The sequence below is a fragment of the Myiozetetes cayanensis genome, unplaced genomic scaffold (assembly GCF_022539395.1).
Source record: "Myiozetetes cayanensis isolate MyiCay16 unplaced genomic scaffold, myiCay2020 scf2-11, whole genome shotgun sequence".
NCBI classification, from domain to species: Eukaryota; Metazoa; Chordata; class Aves; order Passeriformes; family Tyrannidae; genus Myiozetetes; species Myiozetetes cayanensis.
The window spans coordinates 75,286,352-75,305,250 of NW_026087411.1; the positions used below are offsets into that span (position 1 = coordinate 75,286,352).

The 18,899-nt window shown below is 37.1% G+C and overlaps 1 protein-coding gene across 3 annotated transcripts in view; it reads right to left on the bottom strand.

The window, feature by feature from the left end:
• KLHL32 (kelch like family member 32) overlaps window positions 1–18,899 on the bottom strand; it is a 127,649-nt gene that overhangs the window by 37,814 nt on the left and 70,936 nt on the right. The window lies entirely within an intron of this gene.

Here is an 18,899-nt window from a genome sequence, read left to right on the forward strand (position 1 = left end):
TCCAAGGTTATATGTGCATAAAGCATCTGTAAGAAATATGGATTAGCACATAATAAAATAAACCAGCATGATTTACACTGTATGACAAGAGCGCATAGGATCTAACAAGTGGATTTAAAAACTGTATTTGTTAACTACCATGATTTGTTACAAAGCAGTTGTTTGTTCATTATTTACTGTTTTGATTGAGTTAGAGCACCTGTGTAGTACAACTTTCAGTTCCATGAAACCTCGCAAAATACAAGATGCTTAGCTACCTCTTATTACATAGTTAATTTTTCTTCAATGAAAAAAATTAACCCTTTTTTTTTTCTCCAACCACTGACATCAACCTCCAGTAGATGTTGGCCTCCTGCTTTTTCTCCCCCTCCTTCTAGCAGCTGAAAATTTGAAGAGACAAAAAGCTACAGTAACTCAAGGCAGAAGTTTTTTTCCACCCTGCTAACAGATGACCTATATTCATGGGCTAACGTTTTTAACTTGGCATGCCTCATAAATTAGTATCTGGACAACTAACTACTGCTGATCTAGACCATACTGTTCTCTTCAGGAGAGAGGCCAAGAAGTCACTTGTATTATACAAAAGTACCCAGAGCATCTTGGAAATAAAGCATGTTTACTCGTTTTCTCTGTTCTTGCTGTATGCTCACACCTCTCTTCCTCTCTCCTCCGCAATCCTGGTTTTCATCTTTCAATTTCCTGCATTGCTCCCTATCGGCTGCCTTCTCTTTGACCAGCCCCATGTGTGAAAACGACAAGAAGTCTCGTCAGTTTCACTTTGCTGGTTAGTTAACATAGGGACTAGAGCAAGGAAAGAAACAGACTAAATTAAGTCAATTTCACTTTCACTGCTCTGCTGGATGGAATGGCAGCACCAAATGAAACTGACAAGAAATCTTGTAAATGTCAAATGAGCTGCACGGCTGGCAGATAGAGCAGAGCAACAGGGAAGATGGGAAAGTGCGAAGAGGGGTTTTTTGGAATGTTTTATGGACTACATCTTGAACGTGTGAATTGGGTGCCTGTCCCAATGACTGTGGAGCTGTTTATGCATATGCAATGGAGAGTGAAGAAAGAATTTTTTTTACCTGCTTAGAGGAGTCAGTACTGGAGGAAATGAAATTGAATTCCTGTGGAGGTTCCTGCTTGTTACATAACCTCCCAGTCTGAACAGTGTACCTTCTCTAGCAGAGTCCTACACTAAAGACAAATCCTGTTCATTATCTACTTAAACAGCTGCATAGAAGTTTCACATTGCTTTCTTTGAAGAACAAAGAAAAGTTCTTTACGCTGTCAGAACAAGCACTAACAGCCATCATCCCAAAAGCCACAGATATTCTGGTGTCAGCTCCTCTTCACACTAACAGAGGAGGTAGGGACAAATTTGCAGTTGCAGAAAGAAAGAGAAAGGAATGAATTTTACATGAGAAGTATCTGGTCTGCATGCTTGCTTGGTGACTTAGTATCTTCAGATCACAGATGGTACCTCACAACACCACTTCTGTTATGGCTATGCAGTAGTGGCAACAATACATAAGAGTCTAATCAAAGTAAACACCACAGTATTTGACAAGCAACAACCATAGTTCATTGTCCCTGGTTTGGAAAACTTTCTTGTCAAAGAACTCACTGATTGAATGAATGCCAAATGCCAGAAAGAAATTTAGAAGAGATCAGTGTGTATTTATTGAGCTTTTCTGTAGTTAATGGTTGTATTTGGGGAGGATAAAAAAATTAATTAATTAATTAATTAAATAATCAAGCACTGTGACCCGAGGATCAACAGCCCAATTAAAACAAATGCCTGATCAAACCCCACTAAGTGTCAATGGAGAAGGAGACATGGCTTTTAGTGGGCTTCAGAAGAGGACAATACTGTAGATAACATAATAAAATCTTTCCTCACTAGAGACAAACAGCAATGAGACACACAAATGCAGTCTTTCCCCCCAAAAGTCTTCACCTTTCCAGTGAAATCTGAATGACACTGCTAAGCCTTCATTTTTGGTTTGGCTATTTGTTCATGATCATCCAAACTCCCCTATGCCCTCAAATCAACACCAGCTGAAGTTGTTTTTATGAAGGCTGCCTAACAGTTGAAGATTCTCACAGATGGATAAATAAAATCTCACCAATTATTTATTTACTATACTATATGTAATAACTTATTTCATATGCTTATTTATGTATGTGTGTTTATTTATTTATTATGGAGGTTATTTGTTTACTTATTTTTATTGTGAAGTTTGAGATGATTTTTGATGCTTCACTTAACATAATATGCTAGTGACCTGGTGGACTTACAGTTTACTGCTTGATGAATACTGCAAGTATGTTTTGTTAAAACTGGTCTTGGCCTGGAATCAGAAACATTTCATTTTTGGTGTTGTAAGGTTAGTTGATCTACAGGTTTGTATTTCACAGACAAAGAGCAAGCAGTGCTTTAGCTTTTACAAATGGTAATTATCAGATTGTCATAACAATATTCAAATCAAGATTATACAGCCCTGTACATTACTGTCTCTGTGATGATACTAGAGGGCAAAAATGTCACACTGAGATTGCTCGGTGTATAGCCCAGATCAGATAACTTTGCCCTTTATAAGTGGTAAGACTTCCAGAAATAGGTTAAAATGCAGTAGGTAAGTTAGTTGCAATAAAATGCATCTTACCTTCTAGCTTTAATAAAATCCCACAGGAAGGATCAAAGCAATCAGTGCCAGCTGAGTCTGATTTGAATAGATTTTTCACGCTAAACACTTAATTGAATTAAAAACTTTGATAAATGATGAAATAGGTTACTAAACAGGAAATTTAGGTGTGGTCATGAGTAAGAGTACTGGTAGCCTCTGTTTTTCACAGATCTTATCATATTGTGTCAAAAGAGCAACTATAAAATTTTAAAGTAGAGTGCAGCTTCCTTCCGGTACTGTATTACAGTTTGTTCTTTAAAAACACGCAATACAAAACAGGCTTATGTAAATTCTTGAAACTTTTAATCTCTCTTTTTATAAACTTTTAAGTATGTTCCACTTATCTTTTCTGAAATGAAGGATGAAATATGAACACAAGCAGAACTGTCACTAAGGGCTGAAGAGAATTAGGGAAAGGTAGCGATCCTATCTCTTCTAATATGATGTACCTTACACTGCTGAAACACATTCAGACTGAGAAAACATGTATAAAATCATATACAGCACTTACAACTGAAGCTGAAATTGTGCTGAAATATCACAGTAAACCAATTTAGTAAATTGGCCAAATTATTTATTAGTGTGTACTGCTAAAATAAGAACTACCTTTGATCCTATGCATCCTACTTAGTGCACATCGCTCCTGAAGTAAGGGAATCCACTGTTCCACACTACTGGTCTTCTGATTCAGTAATATCAACCTTTAGATGCTAAACCAATTTAACAATCAGCTGACATTTAAAACCCTCATAAAAGAAAATATGTTTTCCAAACAAACATAATCTGAAAGATGACAATATTAAATATTCAAAATAAATGATGTGACATTGTCTTTATTTTAATGCAGAGTTGTATTTTAATATAGAGATATGATAAATGGCGAAACAGGAAAAATAGATATAAACATTGTGTTTAAATTACTTCCAAATCCATCTTTATTCATTTGTACTTTAAAGAATAATTGCCTTGCACAAGCCAAAGAAAAGGATGTAACAGATTGATAAATTAGAGTTAATCATAACCAAGTACTCAGCAGACTACAATATACCTCTATTCCTCTGCTCCGTGTTATAAATAGCAGAAAAAGCACAAGGAGAACTAAGGGGAAAGAATGCATTTCTTTATGACCTTATTTGAAAGATAAACTCCTTGGGGAAATACAATTTATTCAGATTATCAAGACCCTGCTGTGCAAATCTACAGTCTGGGAGCACACTACGGAGATCAAACAATATTTACTTTATTCTGTTGGGTATAAAAGCTTTTAATGAATGCATAATTAAGACAGAAAAAGTATATACAGCTTTAGAATTCCACTGCCAAACCAAGCCATTAATATCCAAAGTATCGTACCCAGTTGTAACTCCACCTGCTTCCTATTTAGATTACAACACTGTTATAAATCAAGGTATTAAACGACTAGCCCGGCTGCTATAGCAGAGAAGAGTTGCATGGTGACATTATTTCCCCTTTTCCTAAAAGGAGTTCAGCCTCTTTAAAGCAAAAAGACCCCAAATGCGAGGTTCTTGGGACAGGAACATGGTTATTCAAAATCCTTAAGCAGCACCTAGCATGACAGGTCTTGACCCTATGCCCTCCAGGTTCTCTGCTACATTAAATACTGTGAACCAGCTGCACCATTCAGAATAGAACCTTGACAAAAAGCATTGCAAAGGTGGACTTTAAATAGATAAGGCATAGTAACAAAATGAAAAACTGTAGTGACAAAAATATACTTACCTGACAACAGAAGTGATCAACACAATTTTTGGAGAAAAGAAATACAGTTCTGCTGGTTCTAGCTCTCCCTTTCTATAGCAAAGCTTTTAATTCTGCAAAACCTCACACATTTATCAAAGAACTAATAGAACATGCACACACTCAACAGCACAGCAATAGCCAGACATGTTTCATAATCAGCATAAGCACAAAAAATGTATTTTAGATCTCATTTGAAATTTCCCTCCATCAAACACCAAAGCCATCCAGTTGAGCCATGAAAGGCATTTTGCTGAAGCCTGGTTACAGTGAAACAGCTGGGTCAGAATGTTTCAATATATAAAATTGATCACATTTCCTGTAAGTGCAGACTGCAGATGTGTTTATAGGCACAGGAAAGAATGACTTTTTTAACTGACTCATTTTATAAAATAATTTTTCTGGTAATTACACTTTCTCTAATTATTTCTTTTGTTTTATCCTTAGAGCATGAAAAATTTATTTGCATCCTTGCTGCTATTTCAAAGTAGGTCTAGAGGTAAGTAAAAGACGAACAATATCAAAATATGTCAGCCCTATTATTTTCCCTCTACCCTATGAGAACTCATTTCCCTTCTCAGTGTTCCTCTATGTCTGCTTGGTTTTCTGGTTCCATCCTGCTGGCTAGTGCTAGTGAGAATCCTCTTTGAAGGCACAAAGGAGGCCCATGAGCTTCACAGGGACGGCGGGAAGACATGACATCCTCAGATTGCTCATGTGATGACACAAGTGTGTGGTCTTCAAAAAAGAAACTGAAACACGCCATATGCAGACACTCTAAAGTAAAACCAAAAAAGCAAACATTTTCTAGAATCTCAGCCAGATTAATCTACATTATTAAATAGTGCAAATATTTTCATTTGGCAATCAAATCAAATATTTTAAGTTACTCTGATTATACATACCTATTATATACTGCATACACAATTATGTGTGTCTTGGAAAGAAATATAATATTGAAACATTAAGACTACATAGTTAAAGTTTCACAGGACCAGTGGAACAACCACAGAGAAGGTTCTGCAGAGGTTTCAATAGCTGCTTTCCCTTGGCTAACAGATGCTGCTGTAGGAATTTCTAGAATTCTTTTTAACTGTACCTGGCACAGAAACTCCCCAAATGAGAAGCTTCACATCTTACCAGGTACTCCCTGCCAGGTAACTGTAGCACTCAGTGTACTATGTAACAAATAAAAATACAGGGATAAAGTGGAAACTGAGTACCTTCTAACCCTTCACCTGGCCCTTTTATGCCATTTCAGAGAGTAGGAACACAAAAGGAGGATTTGATAAGATTTATCAGCAGTTTACTGGTTTTGCCAATGATGGGAGCTTTCCTTGTCTTCAAATGTGTTGTGAGGAATGACATATTCCATACCCATTCCTGTACTCTTTACTCCAGTAGCAATCACAAAATATTGATACATAGTCTTTACAGATGTTTTATTATTTTACATTTTTGCTAACTCTTCAGAGTTAGTGTATCCATCAACAATCATCAATTTTTTATGGTAAACATTCTTTTTTGTTTTTGTTGCTAATACTGACAAATCCAGAAAGAGCAAGTGTTGTCCTTTAGAAACACAAAGCTCACAGGAGTAGCAGCTAAAATAAATAATTACAAACAAACAAACAAAAAATAGGACTGTAGTATTACTTCCTTTTATATATATATATTTTTTTTTACGGGCTCTAATAGCAGTTTGAGGCCTTCACTTATTTTAAGCCTATTCCTCTACTACACCATACAAGCTCATCAAAGCATCTTCAGCATAAATTAAGAAAGATCCATATTGTTCCCAACTAGTATTACAAGAAGACTCATCTGATTTTGAGACTCCATCTCTAATTTCCATCTTAATTTACTTAGACAGTTAATATGCATTTGATTCTGTGACAACAATATCTTTTAGATTTAACACCACTGTGTCTCTCTCCCTGCTCCCCCATCCCCAGTACTCACTCCCTTGATATATTTACAGAAAGCAATCATATTCCTCCTCAGCCCTCATTTTGCTAGACTAAACAAGCCAAGCTCTTCCATCTCCTCACATAAAACAGGCCTTCCTGATCATCTTAGCTGCCCTTTCCTATACCTCTCATAGTAAGATTTCATTTATTCTTCTTCATGGGTAGACTCTTCACAGTACTCATGGTTTTTCAGCAGTACTTTGTAAACTAGTATTAATGCTTCTTTAACTTTATAAATAATCTTGCATGAAATACACTCAAACATGAAAATTCTCTACAAAATTGGTCCTGAAGTGAAACACAGTAACAGCCCTTCCGTCTGCCAGGCAGGACAGAAATTATATGATATGTTACAAATTAAGTGTGATGCAATAGATTCTACTGAGGATGCTCAGAAACTACTTTCCAATTACTTATTTAATTTCTTTCTATATTTGAGTAACAAATCTTGTAATTGTCCCTGTCCATACCAGTTACTTACTGGGGGGAAAATTATTTCAATAATTTTCTCAAGATTTGTTTCAAATCAGACCTGGACAGGCCGGATCAGTGGGTCAAGGCCAATTGTATGAGGTTTAATAAGGTGAAATTCTGGGTCCTGCACTTGGTCACAACAACCCCAAGCAGTGCTACAGGCTGGGGGTAAAGTGGCTGGAAAGCAGTCCAGTGGGAAAGGACTTGGGGTGCTGATTGACAGGAAGCTGAACATGAGCCAGCAGTGTGCCCAGGTGGCCAAGAAGGCCAATGGCATCCCAGATCTGTAACAAAAACAGTGTGGCCAGCAGGACCAGAGAAGTGATGGTCCCTCTGTATGCGGCCCTGGTGAGGCCACACCTCGAGTCCTGTGTCCAGTTTGGGCTCCTCACTACAAGGACATGGAGGTGCTGGAGCGTATCCAGAGAAGGGCAACAGAGCTGATGAATGGTCTGGAGCACATGTCCTGTGAGGAGCAGCTGAGGGAGCTGGGGTTGTTTAGCCTGGAACAAAGGAGGTTCAGGAGTGATCTTATTGCTCTCTTCAACTGCCTGAAAGGAGGTTGTAGCCAAGCAACTAGTGCTGCCCAGGGAAGTGGTGGAGTCACCATTCCTGAAGGTGTTCAAGAAACAACTGGACATGGCACTTAGTGTTGTGGTCTAATTGACACACTGCTGTTCAAAGGTTGTACTCAGTGACCTGGCAGTCATTCCCAACTTTAATGATTCTATTCTGTGAAAAGTAGGCAAGTAAACCACCATTAATATACTGAAAGCCAAAGTTTTAAATCAATAATAAGTAGGAAAAATTTCAGACATAGTAAAAATACAAATAGAAAAATTATTTCTAATTCAGAGTTTGTTAAAGTGTGATTTTTATTCCTAATGCCCATCCCCATTACCAGCATAAAAGGGAGGGGGAAAGTAAAAAGAAAACAAATTAAAAATCAACATTAACGATATATCTATTAATATAAGTATTAGTGTACCTGACAGTTTCCCTTTCCAGTGCCTTTTTTTAAGTAACTTACTATTTTGCCAACAGTTAATACACCAAGCTGAAGTTTTCCAGCTTCCAGGTGAATCACCTCAAAATCTCTTGAAAACATTTCTAAAAGCATATTACACTTTACTAAGAAGGAGACTGACAGGTAAAGACCATTACTCTTTCCACATTAAAAATATTCAGAATGGAAATAGTTCATAGGAGTTGCCATCACTGTGAAAAACCTTCCACTGACACCCTTCATCAGCTTCTAGAAAAATAATTTGGGTATGTTCAGTAATGACTTTAAACTTTTCAGTCTAAAATCTCATCCATCCCATTCTAGTTGAACCATCTATTCCACTGCTAAGCAAAATTACGTCTGCATCATTGTCCATGTGGGCCTAATCACAATGACAAAACCTGAAGGTTGAAAGTCTGTTTCTATTGTGCTGCTTGGGACTCACTTTGGAGGTCCAGCAGGTCACAGAAAGACACTATCACTTTCAGATACAGAAGTATGAAAAAAACCCAGACCAAAGAATAGGAGAGCAGATCCAGACAAGAAGCACAGAGATTACAAGGGGCAAACAGTACTGGAATATAGCAGGAGAGGTAGAATCACAATTTAGAGAAGACATGGCTTCTTAGTGAGGTTGGATGATAGTTCCCCCAACTGCTTTGCACATATGCAAATGAAAAATAATGAAGATTGATAAATAGCATCATAGTCACTAACAAAGTCAACACTCATGATGTTACACTAAAGAACAGAGAGTATATTAAAAATTATCAATATACTAATTTGAACACGCTAAGTATAAATAAGAATAAGGGTAATCATATGCAAAGAATATATAATATGATGCAAACAACTGTTTCACAATATTTTTATGACATTTTCTTTCTGGAACACTTCATTGATGTATATGTGTGCTCTGTAATAAGCCCAGCAACTGGGCACTTTTCTTGAAGACCTCTCCCAGGCAACAGCCTGTTACCAAAAGCTTAAGGCTAACAAAGTAAAACAGCTAAAAATTGAGAATTGGAAAAGAGTAACTGTAGTGACCTGAACATCTAATAACATCAGAGAATGGAACAAATTGCCTAAAATATGTGGAACTATGGGTTGATTAACACAGACAAATTCAAATCTCAGAAATATTTGCTATACAACCCAAACCAACAAAACTTTGTTAGAATTTTAAGGCAGTATGTGATACTCTATGTACAGAAAGGCTGAATCCAGTGTAGGATAACTCAACAATAAGTATAACTTTGATAGACAAAGCAGAACCAATTACCTATTTAAAATCAGTAGTTATTAATGCATTATAAAAATTACATCACCTGAGCCATCTACTAACATTTGACTTACATGAAAGGAGTAAGGCATCAGTAAAGGAACATATGTTTTTGAAACCTCAGAAGAGCTCAGTTTTCTAAGTTTACAAGAAATATTGGCAGAATAAAATGGGAACAATTTAACATATGGAGAATTAGGGAAAGTTGAGTGCTATAATATTTCATAAATTGTAATTGAAGTAGAGAATAGTAAGTTTTGTCTGCAGACTTTGCAGAAGATTCTGCAAGAGCAGTTGGGTAAGAAATTATGAGAGTGAGAGGATGAGTATGGTCAGGCTTTCCTGTTAAAGTAATCACATTAAGAAAAAAAAAAGTGTGTGTATATTTATATCTGTCTGAGAACCAGTAAAACAGCTACACAGATATAGAAAATATACCAGGCTCTATTTGGCACAACACTGACAAGATATCAGGAGGCACCAAGAAGCAGACATAAATAGCAACATCAGTTCTCAGAACAGTGCTGTGGCAAAAAAAAACACAAAAAAAACCAACCAAACAAAAACCACAAAAAAACAAAAAAGAAAAAGCTCATGTCATAAAATGCACACCAAGTACTGTCCAATAAAAGAAACAAACCCTCTCGCTGCTTCCACATTGCATTTTTTTTTCAATGACTGGTCCCAGTTCTGAAGTCCACACTTTAAGGATATGAAAAAACTATAAGCTGGAAAAACAACCTTACAAGATTTAAGGTGCTCAATTTAGTCTTTTAAAGAAAGACTGCTGGAGGATTTGATCTTGAGCAAAGATATTTATAAAATGGAGAGATTATATGAAAGCAAAAAATGCTTTGACTAAATTTTCAGAAAATAGTTTCTAGTGCATGAATGCAGGATCAGAGTTACCCTGGCCAAAGAGCTAGGAAGTACAGGACTGTTCGCATTGCTATCATGGGATTATGAACTTTTTGCAGCTCTGCATTAAAAAAAATGACTGCAATAAAACAAGATTTTTTGTCAACTGTCTGTACAGGTAAAGAAGGAAATATTTGCACAATTTTGACCTCTGAGGTTATAATGGTTTCTCATTTCTCTCAAAAGCAAGACTTGTTGGAGTTGCAGGAAGATATGAATGTACTCAGCAGTTAGAAGAACCTGATTATAAGTATGTGAATGATAAAAAGGCAACATTTCCATTTTATTTGGAAAACTGTTATTTGTTCAGGTATCTCTATGCTCCTGCAATATCTGACCTCAGCTCAAGAATCACCTAGATTTTTTTTTTTTTAGTTCACAGCACTAAATTCAAGGCAAATTTTCATTTTAGAGAAGAAAAAAGGAGGAGTAGAGGAATAACTTAAAAGATTTCCCATGATGCAGAATATACAAGAACAGAACACCAAATGACTGGAACCCACTCCAGTGCTTTAGTAGTTAGATAATTTCTGTCTTCACCAACTTTAACAGAATTTAAAGTTAGGGTACAACTCAATATATCAGCAAAATGTCTGAACATGTTTTGTACAGGCATTTTTCCCAGTAAAATACTGTACAACACTCTGTTCCTAAATTTGTGCAGTGAAAAGAACACGTCACTTTCCCATAACTAAGAACTGTGTGATTAGTAGGTTTACAATATAATAATCACAACTGATTTCAGGATGTTAACAGCATTAAAAGGGACAGTAGTAGGCCATAAACGGGTAGAAAAGTAAATGAATGAAAAAAATCTAGAAGAACCACCAAGTTAAAAAAGAAAAAAATCAGTACATGTGAGGATCATGGGTAGTTGAGTCGTATTTTGAGCATTATTGACTAGGGATTCACCTATTATTCCCTTGGTCAGAAATTATGATAAATCTGTCTTTCAAAATCCGAAAATCTAGAAAGGACAAAGGCCAAACATAAAAAATGAGCCTTGACTCAATGTCCAGTTCGACATTTCCTATATCTGATCTTTAGTAGTGCCAAACAAGTCACAAGTCCTCCCAAAACTAATACATGTGAATGTTCACACTGCTGAAGCTGAAGATGACAACCAGCAGCAGTGCATGAGCCTTCAAAGATCATGATGAATTTTGTTCATTTAGTTTCTAGCAGCTCTTACCAAGAATAAAAAAATAATTCAACCTCCCACTCCCAAATCCCAAACTGCTAACCATCAGAATTCCTTGCTTTACCACCAGCCTTATTTTTCCCCACAGAAATACAAGACAAAAACATGTAATAACTGCACCACATATTTAAGACATTTCTCACCGACTTCAAGATTTCACCTTGAAGACGCCACTTTTAAAAGCAGAAGAGATCATTGTAGGCCCAGTTTCTAAGTGTTCACAACTACAGATACTTGCCAGGTTCTCAGAGTCATGATGGGTTTGAAGGGCCCCTCTCCTGTATTCCCCTTTAGACATAACAGAATCAAGCGAAGCAACACTCTCTGAGAAGAAGGACCTGGGGATCCTGGTGGACAACAAGATGTCCGTGAGCCAGCAGTGTGCCCTTTTGGCCAAGAAGGTCAATAGTATCCTGGGGTACATTAGGAAAAGCATTGTCAGCAGATCAAGGGAAATGATCCTGCCCCTCTACTCAGCCCTAGTGAGGCCACATCTGGAATGCTGTGTCCAGTTCTGGGCTTCTCAGTACAGGGGAGACATGGAGCTACTGGAGGGAGGCCGGTGGAGGGCTACAAAGATGATTAAGGGATTTGAGCATGTCTCTTACAAGAACAGACTGAGAGAGCTGGGCCTGTTCAGCCTCGAGAACAGATGACTGAGAGGGCACCTCAACATTGTACCTAAAGGGAGGGTGACAAGAGGATGATGGATTCAGGCTCTTCTCAGTGGTCACAAGCAGTAAGACAAGAGGCAATGGGTAGAAACTGATGCACAGGACGTTCCACCTGAATATGAGGAAGAGCTTTGCTGTGCAGGTGACCGTGCACTGGAACAGGTTGTCCAGAGAGGTTGTGGAGTCTCCCTCACTGGAGATATTCAAGAACTGTCTGGATGCAATCCTGTGTCCATGTGCTCTAAGATAACCCTGCTTGAGCAAGGACATTACACCAGGTGGCCCACTGTGGTCCCTTCCAGCCTGACCCTTTCTGGGATTCTGTGACACTCTAACAGTTGAAGGACACTTAAAGATGGGACATAGCTCAGTTACTTCAAAATACTGTATTTCTGCACTTATTCTATCGACAGTGACTGCTTTTAAAAACTAACTACAGCTTACTGAAGCAGTCTTTAGTCAATGATTATTCCATGCAATGTTAGAAAAATTAGTCCTTTTCAAATACAAATTTTAATAAAACATTCAAATTTCAAAGATTTCAACCACATCTAAAAGCAAAGCCCTATTAACAGATTATAAAAGGTTGCATATAATGCTGTTTGCTTTACCCCAACCCATCCCCCCCCGCCCCGATCATTTTTGCTACTTGTTTTATTCCTTTCCAAGAAGTTCCCTTAATCTGCTCAAGTTTTGGTCCATGGCTGAATGGCACTATATGAGTTCAGAACTTCATTAGGACTTTTTACCAACTGTGTATAACAACACACATGCAAGTTAAGAGTCACAACCGTATCTAGGCTATCAAATAATTTCAAGTATTTAGTTACAGTAAACTTTCAGTATCAGTTTCTGGGGGTCCTTGACATCACCATTGCATACATATACTCCCTGCATACTTCAGTTCCCCATGAAGATAGTAATGCTGCAAATATGAGTAAAAATATTGAGAGGCAGGCAAAACCAAAACTCAAGCACATTAAGAACACTGATCTGGGGCCTGGCATACATTAGGCCTGTCCCCCTAGCTTTCTGTATGTCCACAACATGCCATCTCAAGTCAGTGGGAATTCCAACCTCAATGAGTGCTGGTTACTACAATACTTTCCTCATGATAAACAGGTGTGCTGAGATGCTATGTAAATTCAAGGCCATTTACAGATATAATTAGAACAGATGTGGCTTAGAGTAAACAAGGAGAAAACACTGAAGTGGAATTTAGAAAAAAATTCCATTGTATAGCTTTCACAACAAAGGTCAAAGTGTTTACAGGTCCAGCCAATATATTATTAACCCTTTAGTCCAGAGGATACTACAGCTCCCATAAAAATTACCATAGAGACAATACCACATGTTACCAGCTCAGTTCCCACTAAACCACAAATAAATTTCCTGATTTAAGTCATTTAAGATCCAGTGCTACCTATGCAGCTAGACACACTCTGTGGTAGAAATCACAGACTCTGTAAAACTCTGTTTAACAGATGGGAAATTTAGCAGCAACTTCCTCAAAATTAATAAACAGATGTTTAGACTAGATTACACAGGCAAAAACAGGTGAATGAAGTTACAGACATTGCTCAGTTTGAAATAACACACTTGCAGGACAATACTGGTGGTTAAAAAGTTGTTGATATCACTAATCCCTAGATTTGGATCTCTAATTTTTAGAATTAGCGAGATGAATGAGGACAATTTATAACTTTCAAAGCTCTGATGACATATTGCTGAAGATTCAGTAAGTCATTACAGCATGTGTATATGTTTATATTCATTCTGGGTTCAAGGCCTATTCAGTACCCTGAACAGAAACGGAGTTTTTGCTCGAAATAGTTAGTCTACATCACCATTCTGATGGAAAATGCTGGTTCCCTGGCAAATTCTGCTCACGCAGTCGTGCAAGCAACACACCATAAATGACGGAATGTGCTAGAATGCTGTTTGATTTACTATTGCTAACAGATCTACTGGAGAACATCCACAACCTGACATGGAACTTGTTTCCTTTGTTGTGCTGCCCTACAAACTTTCATTGAAAAATGCTTCTCTATTAAGTACCAAAATAATATTTAACAGTAGTTTAAAGTGTTAAATTTAGGTTTAAAATAATTTGGGCTTAGGTCATTTTCACGACTACCACAACACTACCTGAATATGCTGTGAGCACTTCACATAGGTGGCTCAAACAGTACTGACTAAGCCACCAGAAAAATGTAACAGAGAGTGGGTGGGCAGGGAATCAACTGCCAAATACATAGGTTCATATCAAGTCCATACTTCTTTTGCCTTTAATCGGAGATGGTCTACAAAAAAGACTAAAATGTAAATACTGTGTAACTGGAGAATGTATCAACCTGGATCCTTATGACTACAGTCCATCTTCACTATTACAAAACACAGTTTTGAAATTGAATTATTAAATTGACTGTAAAATAAACTTTACAAGGTCTTTTTAAAAATCTTTTAAAGATGGAGCAGAATGAGTCATTCACTATTTTCCTTAGTTTAATACTTCAGGGGCTAAGTTGCCTCTGAAATTCCATCAGATAATACATTTTCTCACTCATTTCCTTAAGAAAGATTCTGCTCCTGCATTTCAAACTTGAAATTGACCTTTGTGAACATAATAATACTGTACTTAAAAATATAAAGTAGAGAGGAGTTAAAATATACTTAATTCATAATTATGCATGAAAAAAAAAAAACCACAAAAAAACCCAAACCAGTTCTATTTTGGCTATGCCGGTACAAAGGAAAGAAAAGATGGACAATTAAATCTCTACCACAGTGACGCTTCTGAGATAAAATCAAACGGTAACTCACTTCAAGCCCAGTGTTCTCTTCATGATCATAGGTTACACATGATTTATAGTCACCATTTTGTACTTAGCATTCTGGCTTTTCCCATACTGGTAAATACTTTATAACCAAAGCATGTTCATGTTTCAGAAATACTTTTGCTAAAATAGCTTAACATAACTCAAAGTGTTTTAGATCAAAGCAAATTCAAATAAAATGTCCCTCTGCTTCTTTACAGGAGGTAAGAAGAAAAAAAAAAACAAACACACACAACAAAACCCTGTATATCTGCTGCCCGTATTTCTGTTCTTTCACATTAGAGCTGTTAAGTCTCCTCTTTCAGGTCACGTCTTCCACATAAAAGTGCTAAACTAATGCCGCTTAATGACAAATTAATGTCCATGAATAAAAAATACACCTCTAATAGCATAGAGTAATTTGCCATTACAATATCATCATTGGACATGCCCCTGGTTTAATACGATGTATTTAATTCATAACTTAATGAGTGATATATAAAAAGAGAGAGATGAACCCTGCAATTACATTTATGTGAGTCTGTCACCTTATTTGTAAAACCTTAGAGTCATTTACATTCAAATTAGAACAAATGAGTGATTTCACAAAGTGCAGTGATAAATGACCATTGCTGCACAAGACAGAACTGTATTTCCTGTGAAAACATTAACAGTTTCCTATTATTTGTTAAAAATTACAATGCATATTGCCCAGTGTTGTGTGAATAATGACTTTTTTACTGATTAGGTCAGAAGACTAATATGGAGTAAAAATAAATAATTTTTCTTTTCATTTTTTCTGATTTTAGCTTGAATTTATCTGCTCAAACTGTTATGGACTCACACTGCCACCTGCTGTCCAGTTCGGGGAGGAAGGGCCATGACTGTCTCATTTCAAGTCAGTTCAGGCATTCTGTCTTCTGGGTGTCGTCTCTTGCAATCAACAAAATTTTCCTCCCAGGCTGCTAACTGGGCACGTCACCGAGAACAGCAGCAGGTAAGGTTAGCTGCACTACCCATTTACAAATACTTCCATTTTTGGGGTTCATGCATCTAAACTGCCTCAATTAATTAGGAGACTTTAAAGCTAAAGACACTGGCAACCAGGAGGTACAGGGAGAACGTAAAACATTAGCATTGATCAGATGGTAATAAAACCAAAGAAGAATTTTGTACACTAAGCATTCTGGAATTCATCAGTCTCTGTTTACAGCTTTATAAAAATACTGGAAAGATTCCAGAAGCAGAAGTCTTTCAGGGGCTGTTGGACAGAAAGGTCAGGCAGGGAGGCCTTACTGGCTAGAAAGACAACATCAGAAGGGCAGGGAGGGAAACTATGAAGCCATGCAGTTTCTGTGTTCCTATTTAAAATACACATCAAAGCTGCTCTCCATTCCTGACAGAATCTGCAAAGAGAAGGCAGACAGAGCAGTAACAGCCTCTTCCCAACTCATGACCTCTCCTGCAACTTTGCTGCAGAGGACTGGCAATGTGTATCCATACAGCTTACCAACCAGCTCAGGAGCTTTAATCTTGCCAGCAATAGTTAACCTAGACATTCCAGCATCATTTTTTTTACACACCCATTGGCAGTTTCAATTCACATTGTAGGTAAATAGCAGCAAGTGGGTTGCAGTAAGAATAGGATTCAAAGTGACTGGGTATAGTCACTTTGGTATATTTTCACTTTCCTCACTGACACCAACTGAAAAATGGAGAAAACCACTGCCATTTTTACATTCAGTCCCATTCTAAGCTGGAATCACAGTGCATTCACATTTCATATATCTGTATCTCTGTAATGTATCTGTACATTAAAGAGAGAGTGGAGAAAAATTACCAAAGTTATTTCTGAGGTTTTCACAAGAACTTTCCTAATGACTGTCAATAGCTTAAATGACAACAGCTGACAAAACATGCTCCTTCAAAAAACAGCAGGCTAGCACAGCAACACATGGTTGCATAACACTTAAAACCAGTAAAATGCAAGGCAACATTATTTCTGTCTAGTCTGTATTCTTAGCACTGGAAGGTCACTCTACCATAGGATAAAGAAGGTAGACTAAAGTTTAATGGTGGTGACTAATTCTGGGGGATTGTGGGGTGTGCAGAGTGTGCATGCACGTATTTAGATTAAAAACTCTGTATTAGTTAAAAAAAGGCAAGCCTTGGTTGCTAGATGACCTTTAGATTTTTTTTCCAGCAGTTTAATTTGCTCTATACGAAAAACCCACGAGCTAAAATCCCAACTGAGCTGGGGTTTCTAGCAATACAAAGGTGATGCTCTCAATCTCTGGTGTACAAATTAATTCATCTCTGAAGGAGTGTATCTTAGAGAAACTTGGGATTGTGTCATTGGCACTGTTCCAAATGGAGAAATTGTGTTTAAGAAAAACAAGTAACTTTGAAGCTCTGGCCTCACCATGCATATAAACAACACACACTCCTCCTTTTAATTCCACAGGCAGATTCATTTTTAGCTTCTTCCTGGTAAAAAGAGTAACATATTTCAATCTACAACACATTCAAATAGCTTAAAATTAGAAGAAGAAAAGATACAGATCATTAGGCATCCATACAATGTGAAAAAAAATTGTTTTATAAGCCTAAATTGACCATTACTAGAAGGTTAAAAATCAAATGCCCCTACCCATGATAATTTGCCGGCTTCAAATATTACCAAGAATTATTCCAGGAGGCCTTATTCTATCATTTGTGTGTTGATTATTCTAATTTTTACACTCCAGGCTTGATCCTGTCCAGTGCCTGCTTTTGTATGCAAGAATCCAGAGCAGTACAGTACAGAACCAAGAAAATTCCAATTGACTGCTGCTGTCCAATGCTGTGTTTTTTCAGGATCATTTTAATCACTCACCTAAAATGCTCTTTTCAGCTTAAATTAGCTCTGTTTAAAGATGCTGTGACTGACATCAGTAGCAAGTAGATACACCTATAGCAGAGTTCTTTCTACTGTAATGAAGTTTCTAAAAGTGTAAGCTGTAACATTTACCATTTAGCAGGGAGCATTAATGCACTTAAAAGTAATGGGGAAAATTGGCACCAAAGTTTCAAGTTCACTTGATACAAAAACATTTATTCTTACCAGTCGGAGTAGCTCTAGCAGTAACCAGGATCACTGCTCGTGTCTACTACACCTAGTGCTCCTACCTATTGTGGGAATAGGATATCCTTTCCAGCCCTGAGCACAAGGACAGTCAGCTAATGCCACATCTAATAAGGTGTTATTGAAACTATGCAACTGTTCAATCAATAAACCCAACATAAATGATACCTCAGACTCTGTCCAGTATGTAAACATAACTTGTTCTTCACAAAAAGTGCCTGATCTGGCAGCACAAAGTTAATGGGATAAATGCCAACCAACAATCATGCCACATGCCACCTCTCAGAAATGAGTGCTTTGAACAGTTCTGTAACTTCTAAGACCCCTCACAACTATACCTTATTATCTTGAATGTAACTCAGGAAGCACCTTGAACTCCACTGAAAAAATAATACTGGACTTTGGAAAATCAAGAAAAATCTCTTAGCTTTAAGATTTCAAATATGAACAGTCCAATGCCCCAGTCTCTGAATACTAGTGGTAATCAAACTCTGGTTTAAAAACCAATTACTTCCCGTGCAATACTGAGTTGATGTTGATCAGTAGAAGGAAATTCCATTAAAAACTTGTATTCTCAATAGCACTCCCTCTTTATTAAGACTCTTTGATTGTTGAAATAATTTGCAGTTTGTGGCTCTCTTCGGTACTGAATACACAAAACAGTTGAGAAAAAAGACAAAACCTCTTAGATCTACAATCAGTTATATAACTCAGATTTATTTATGAAACAAACATTTCCATGTTCTGAATAAATGATTTAACACGTTTATTCTCTTGCATAAGAATAAAGTTGTCATATATTCTTCAGAAATCAATTTACAAGCTTTAAAGTGCAAAATAGGTCATCAACAACACACTACCTAATACCATCTTCTCTACAGCTCCATTTAAGAAGTCCACACTCAGATGTACATTACATTCAATGCCTTCAGCTAAGCTTTCTTTTGCCTTCTCCAACATTATAGGACAAATACAGTCCACTG